This window comes from Crinia signifera, chromosome 7, assembly GCF_055691185.1.
Source record: "Crinia signifera chromosome 7, ASM5569118v1, whole genome shotgun sequence".
Classification (NCBI taxonomy): Eukaryota; Metazoa; Chordata; class Amphibia; order Anura; family Myobatrachidae; genus Crinia; species Crinia signifera.
This window is the reverse complement of record NC_139223.1, coordinates 144,761,536-144,768,616: the sequence shown is the minus strand read 5'-3', so window position 1 is coordinate 144,768,616 and position 7,081 is coordinate 144,761,536.

Sequence of the window (7,081 nt, the reverse complement as noted above, 5' to 3'; positions counted from 1 at the left end):
CAATTGCCTGCTCTTATGTTTCTACGTTGCTGTTTAATGTCGTGCTTTCATTGGATTCTAACATGTGTGATCGATGAAAGGCCTTAATTACCTCAGATTACCAATTGTTGAACTCGCTGGCAAAAAAAAACTCCTTAGCCCCTTGTGCCCTTAACACTATGTGTAAGTAACAGCTAACATGCTGATCTGTAAAATATCGATGTTTCTGCAATGATATCCGTGTTTTTGTCAGTAACAAGCAGGACAAGCTTTGAGCTACAATAAATTCCTAGTGAAGGGGGCAGGATTGTATGTTACTCACTGGCAATCGCAGGAACTACACGAAGGGGCAGGGCTAAATGACTGGCCAAGGGTGGACCATGTGTTGGGGGCATGGCCTAATAATGAGGCTTCTCCCATAGAGGAGATAAAGTTGGTGAATGCATAGATACTTGTATACATCGTCAGACTTATACGTTGTGCCTGACGCCACGACTGAGCTGATATTTACATGTGCGCACCCAGTTGTGAGGTCAGTCACTAGCAGCCTCTGCACCAAGTGCAGTGTGTGAGATAAGCAATACAAATATAAGTAAATGAAAAGTGTCTAATATAATATGCACTGCATGAATAGTTCACATGTTGTCCATCCTGCCCATGAAAGTACAAGCAGAGGCAGACATATAGACACACTACATATGTTACAATTGACATGATATGCAATTAGTAGAAGTACACTGGGGGGATTACAGGATGAAAAAGTAGATCTAAACAGAGGAATGGGTTGGTTGCGGTGGTACGGATATATGTACATGATAACAACAGGATGATAACAAAGGTGGCAATCAAAAATGAGTTAGGACAAATTGCAGAAAACCACATAATGTTATTGAAGGATTGGCTGAACCTTATGGGAAGCTGCGGGAGGGTGGAGTAGTGCATTTTTTGAGGTGTAGTGCTTGTGAAATTGTAGAATTTGAGGTTAAGCTGGGCATACATCAGGGCAACTGGTGATTTCCCCAACAGCTTCCCAGACACACGATAGATCTTATGGGTGAAATGTAATAGGGTGAGATAAAATCAGAAAGTGAGAGATTTGATGAGAAATCTTCAGTTTTTATATAGCGGCAATCATTTACACTGCAAACCAGTTTGATTTTGCTGTGTAAATAATTGCATTTCACCCTAGGGGGGTTATTCTCGTTCATTTGGTCCTCCGTGCATTTGCATGGAAGACCGATGTTGCACGTCTGCACAGACGTAGGGTGCGTACGGGGGCAGAGAAGGGGCGGGGGTGCTGGGCTGCCCCATCACCATATGGGAAAGCTCAGCGCTACATGGGCGTTCCCATGAGAACACTGGGCATTCTCATGGTAATGAGGCGGTGACGCGAGTGTGGGGGGCCTGCAGCTGACATCACCGGATGTCAGCTGCCCGTCCATATCAGTCCCAGCGTGCACGCATATGGAAGTGACTTGAAAGTCACTTCCGATGGTCGGCGACCATCGAAATATGTGGGAGGTTATCCACGGCATACGAATGGATGTTTATGCTATACATCCATTCGCAGTCTGTAAGGGTAAACCCACGCTGCAAGTTCTTCCAGCATACTGGTCATTAGCAGCATATTTAGATCTTATGTGCAGCTCGGTCCTGCGTATCCTGCCGAAACACCTCATAATGTGCACTGAAAACACACAATGCATCGCACAATCCGTCGAAATCGTGTGTTCGGACCTTAAATTGTTCTGATGTATGGCCAGCCTAAGAGTGTAGGACGCCCATTTAAAAACTATTGACACATAGAAAAGAGAAGATAAAATTTCATAATAAACTGGTACTCTAAATCTTGTCACATCATAAACACATCTTAAAAACTAAGTGACTACACTGTATGTCTCCTGAGGCCAGACAAATGTCAGTTTATAGTTATGACACACTAGGTGACCCTGCCAACACCAATATTGGTGATGGTGGGGACCCAGTAGGGCATCGATATCAGCTCCAAAGTGAGCAACGGAGGAGGGGTCGGTGCGGCGCAAGGAGAGATGGCCGTGTTGCCGCTGCAGCATTGCCGTCGTTAACAAGGACCTTCCTTTACCCAAACATTCTGGACATGGGAGGAGGTCATTAACGCTGCATGGGAGAAAAACTAGATCATTTACATTCACATTAACACCATCATTTTGCAAAACATTAAAAACTCTGCTCACAAAAATCGTTTTTTAAACCTTTGTTAATTGTATTACTGGGATGTGCAATCAAGAATGTGCAGGTGAAATATATTCTGATTGAAAGTAATATCTTGACCATGACCTTAAAAGTTTCCTTTTTAGAATATAATAGTTGACTCTTTATTTACATTTCACATATACATAATCGTCTTAGTTAAAAAAGACGCACTATCTAAATAAAGGTTAGGTTCAACTCCTCAAAAACTCCAGTTCATTTAGAGTACGGAAGAATAATTTAAATATGTTTAAATAAAACATATTCCAAGTTGCCTTAAGAAAAATATCAACACGTGCTGGTAAATGAACATTGGACAGCCACCAATGTATTCCTAATGACAGTAGCCCCTAGTGAATCTTTTCTGAGATCCACCTACACCAGTGTTTCTCAACCGTTGCCCTCAGAAGTCAGGACCCCTAACAGTTTGCATTACCCAAGTGCACAGGTGTGTTACTAATTGTCACTTTTTAAAGATCCACTGGTGAATTTTGCATAGATCTTAACTTTCCATGAAATGTCCTCTTAGCCATTCTATTGTGATTTTCCCCTCCCTATACAGTTCATAAAAAAAACTTACATTTATTATTTTTCCTTACAATAATAACTTACGGCATCACATAACCCCATTAAGCATGTTTCACATCAAAACAGTTTGCAATTTTATGTATCTAGCACCAGTTTTACTACAGAAAGTTAAAAAACTAACTAAAAAAAAAAAATCAAATGTCGTTTTTTTTTCTTCTGTGTAACACCAAATTTATCTAAAATTTACATATGAGACTGACCATGTGAAACATATCTGTCTTGGTGAGGAGCATGGTTGCTTTTTTTGAACCGCCAGTATTCAACAATGGTGTCTTCCTTAACCAGACACCATCGGAACTTACCTCCCCCAGTGTGAGAATATATACTGCCTGCTGTCAGAACAGACAGAGTCATTGTTGCTTTGTTGGATTTACCGCTGGCTCAGTTTCTGCCAAGATGTCCCTGGTCCTTTTTCTTTTCTCATCTGTATGGATAATGTTCACGTACAACGTACAGCAGGATCTGAATTTTTTTTTTAAAAAGCTGAAAAACGGGGGATTTTCTGCAAAATGATTGTGCACCATGAAAAAAAAAATGTTTTCAAGTTTACTAAATAGATCTTATTTTGCTGCCAAGTTTGTTCTGAATAATAAAGTGTTACCGATTTATAAAATTATAAAGAGTATGCTGATAATGAATGGAATTTGTTATATATATATATATTACTAGGTGATTTATCGCGCCCTCCGGGCGCTCTTCACACCGTCGTGAGGGGCTACGCCCCATTAGATGTAGAAATATATGTGAGTGTGAGATCTAGTGTAATTGAGATAGAGATCACAGAGAGAGATAGAAAGAGATCGCAGAGAGAGATAGAAAGAGATCGCAGAGAGAGAGAGAGAGAAAGAGATCGCAGAGATAGATAGAAAGGGATCGCAGAGAGAGAGAGAGGGATCGCAGAGAGAGAGAGAGGGATCGCAGAGAGAGAGAGGGATCGCAGAGAGAGAGAGAGAGGGAGGGATCGCAGAGAGAGAGAGAGGGATCGCAGAGAGAGAGAGGGATCGCAGAGAGAGAGAGAGAGGGAGGGATCGCAGAGAGAGATAGAGGGATCGCAGAGAGAGAGAGGGATCGCAGAGAGAGAGAGAGAGAGAGAGGGATCGCAGAGAGAGAGAGAGGGAGGGATCGCAGAGAGAGAGAGGGATCGCAGAGAGAGGGATCGCAGAGAGAGAGAGAGAGGGAGGGATCGCAGAGAGAGATAGAGAGAGGGATCGCAGAGAGAGAGAGAGAGGGAGGGATCGCAGAGAGAGGGATCGCAGAGAGAGAGAGAGAGGGATCGCAGAGAGAGAGAGAGAGAGAGAGATCGTAGAGAGAGAGCGGGATCGCAGAGAGAGAGAGAGGGATCGCAGAGAGAGAGAGAGAGGGGTCGCAGAGAGAGAGAGAGAGATAGAGAGAGAGGGATCGCAGAGAGAGATAGAGAGAGAGGGATCGCAGAGAGAGATAGAGAGAGAGGGATCGCAGAGATAGAGAGAGAGGGATCGCAAAAATAGAGAGAGAGGGATCGCAGAGAGAGAGAGAATCCCTTTCGTGGGCACCCCTCCCCCACCCGAGACCCCCCCTCCCGAAATTCGCGGGCACCCCTCCCCCCACCAGCGACACACACCCACCCCAATTCACGGGCACCCCTCCCGCGACACACACACACCCCCCCAATTGGCGGGCACCCCTCCCCCCACCCATGACCCCCCCTCCCGAAAATCGCGGGCACCCCTCCCCCCCACCCGCGACACCCCCCCCCCAATTCGCGGGCACCCTTCCCGAAATTTGGGGCACCCCTCCCCCCACCCGTGACACACACACCCCCCCAATTCATGGGCACCCCTCCCCCCACCTGCGACCCCCCCTCCCAAAATTCACGGGCACCCCTCCCCCCACCCGCGACCCCCCCTCACGAAAAGTCGCGGGCACCCCTCCCCCCACCCGAAAATCGCGGGCACTCCATCCGCGACCCCCCCTCCCGAAATTCGCGGGCACCCCTCCCCCCACCCGAAATTCGCGGGCACCCCTCCCCCCACCCGTGACCCCCCCTCCCGAAAATCGCGGGCACCCCTCCCGCGACACACACACACCCCCCCAATTGGCGGGCACCCCTCCCCCCACCCATGACCCCCCCTCCCGAAAATCGCGGGCACCCCTCCCCCCCACCCGCGACACCCCCCCCAATTCGCGGGCACCCTTCCCGAAATTTGGGGCACCCCTCCCCCCACCCGTGACACACACACCCCCCCAATTCATGGGCACCCCTCCCCACACCTGCGACCCCCCCTCCTGAAATTCACGGGCACCCCTCCCCCCACCCGGGACCCCCCCTCACGAAAAGTCGCGGGCACCCCTCCCCCCACCCGAAAATCGCGGGCACTCCATCCGCGACCCCCCCTCACGAAATTCGCGGGCACCCCTCCCCCCACCCGAAATTCGCGGGCACCCCTCCCCCCACCCGCGACCCCCCCTCCCGAAAATCGCGGGCACCCCTCCCGAAATTCGCGGGCACCCCTCCCCCCACCCGCGACCCCCCCTCCCGAAAATCGGGGGCACCCCTCCCCCACCTGCGACCCCCCCTCCCGAAAATCGCGGGCACCCCTCCCCCCACCCGCAACCCCCCCCCATGTGGGGGGTCCCATGCCACCTTCAGCAGGGGCTGTACGGTGAGTACAGAAGTACTCACTGTGGATGTCTGGCCAGGGAGGAAGGAACTGGCAGGAGGGGAGAGTACACATGAGCCACTGCAGCAAACTTAAAGGCATCCTGGGTCACAGTCAGTGTGCTGGGGTGGAGGGGGTGGTGTTCAGCCGTGGGGCGGGGTTTGGGTGGTATTTGGCCAGACATGGGGAGTGGTGGGAGAGTAGGGGGCAGGAGCTTTGTGTAGGACATAGGATGTGTAGAACTTGTAATGCAGGTTCTGCATTGTGGATAACGGTGGATGGGCCTGTCAATCACCCGTGGAACCCCGCCCACCATTACCTACACTGAGGGATCGCAGAGATAGAGAGAGAGGGATTGCAGAGAGAGAGAGAATCCCTTTCGTGGGCACCCCTCCCCCACCCGAGACCCCCCCTCCCGAAATTCGCGGGCACCCCTCCCCCCACCAGCGACACACACCCACCCCCCCAATTGGCGGGCACCCCTCCCCCCACCCATGACCCCCCCTCCCGAAATTCGCGGGCACCCCTCCCCCCTCCCGCGACACACACACACCCCCCCCAATTGGCGGGCACCCCTCCCCCCACCCATGACCCCCCCTCCCGAAAATCGCGGGCACCCCTCCCCCCCACCCGCGACACCCCCCCCCCAATTCGCAGACACCCTTCCCGAAATTTGGGGCACCCCTCCCCCCACCCGTGACACACACACCCCCCCCAATTCATGGGCACCCCTCCCCCCACCTGCGACCCCCCTCCCGAAATTCACGGGCACCCCTCCCCCCACCCGGGACCCCCCCTCACGAAAAGTCGCGGGCACCCCTCCCCCCACCCGAAAATCGCGGGCACTCCATCCGCGACCCCCCCTCCCGAAATTCGCGGGCACCCCTCCCCCCACCCGAAATTCGCGGGCACCCCTCCCCCCACCCGCGACCCCCCCTCCCGAAAATCGCGGGCACCCCTTCCCCCACCCGCGACCCCCCCTCCCAAAAATCGGGGGCACCCCTCCCCCCACCCGCAACCCCCCCCCATGTGGGGGGTCCCATGCCACCTTCAGCAGGGGCTGTACGGTGAGTACAGAAGTACTCACTGTGGATGTCTGGCCAGGGAGGAAGGAACTGGCAGGAGGGGAGAGTACACATGAGCCACTGCAGCAAACTTAAAGGCATCCTGGGTCACAGTCAGTGTGCTGGGGTGGAGGGGGTGGTGTTCAGCCGTGGGGCGGGGTTTGGGTGGTATTTGGCCAGACATGGGGAGTGGTGGGAGAGTAGGGGGCAGGAGCTTTGTGTAGGACATAGGATGTGTAGAACTTGTAATGCAGGTTCTGCATTGTGGATAACGGTGGATGGGCCTGTCAATCACCCGTGGAACCCCACCCACCATTACCTACACTGCTTTTGAGTGACGGATCTGGCTAAATATATAAGAGATGGGCGGTATTCAATGAGCCTGATTCGCCATGTTTTTATGGCGAATTTGTGCTGTTTGGCGAATTTTTGACTAAAACGGTGAATCACCCTATTCAATGACCACATGGCGAATACATTTGAAGTTTTTTTTCGCCATGATTCACCGAGTAGCAATCGCTATCTTTTTATGGTGAAGTGGAATGTGAACTTTTAAAATAAAGTGTTTTGTTTTTTACATTT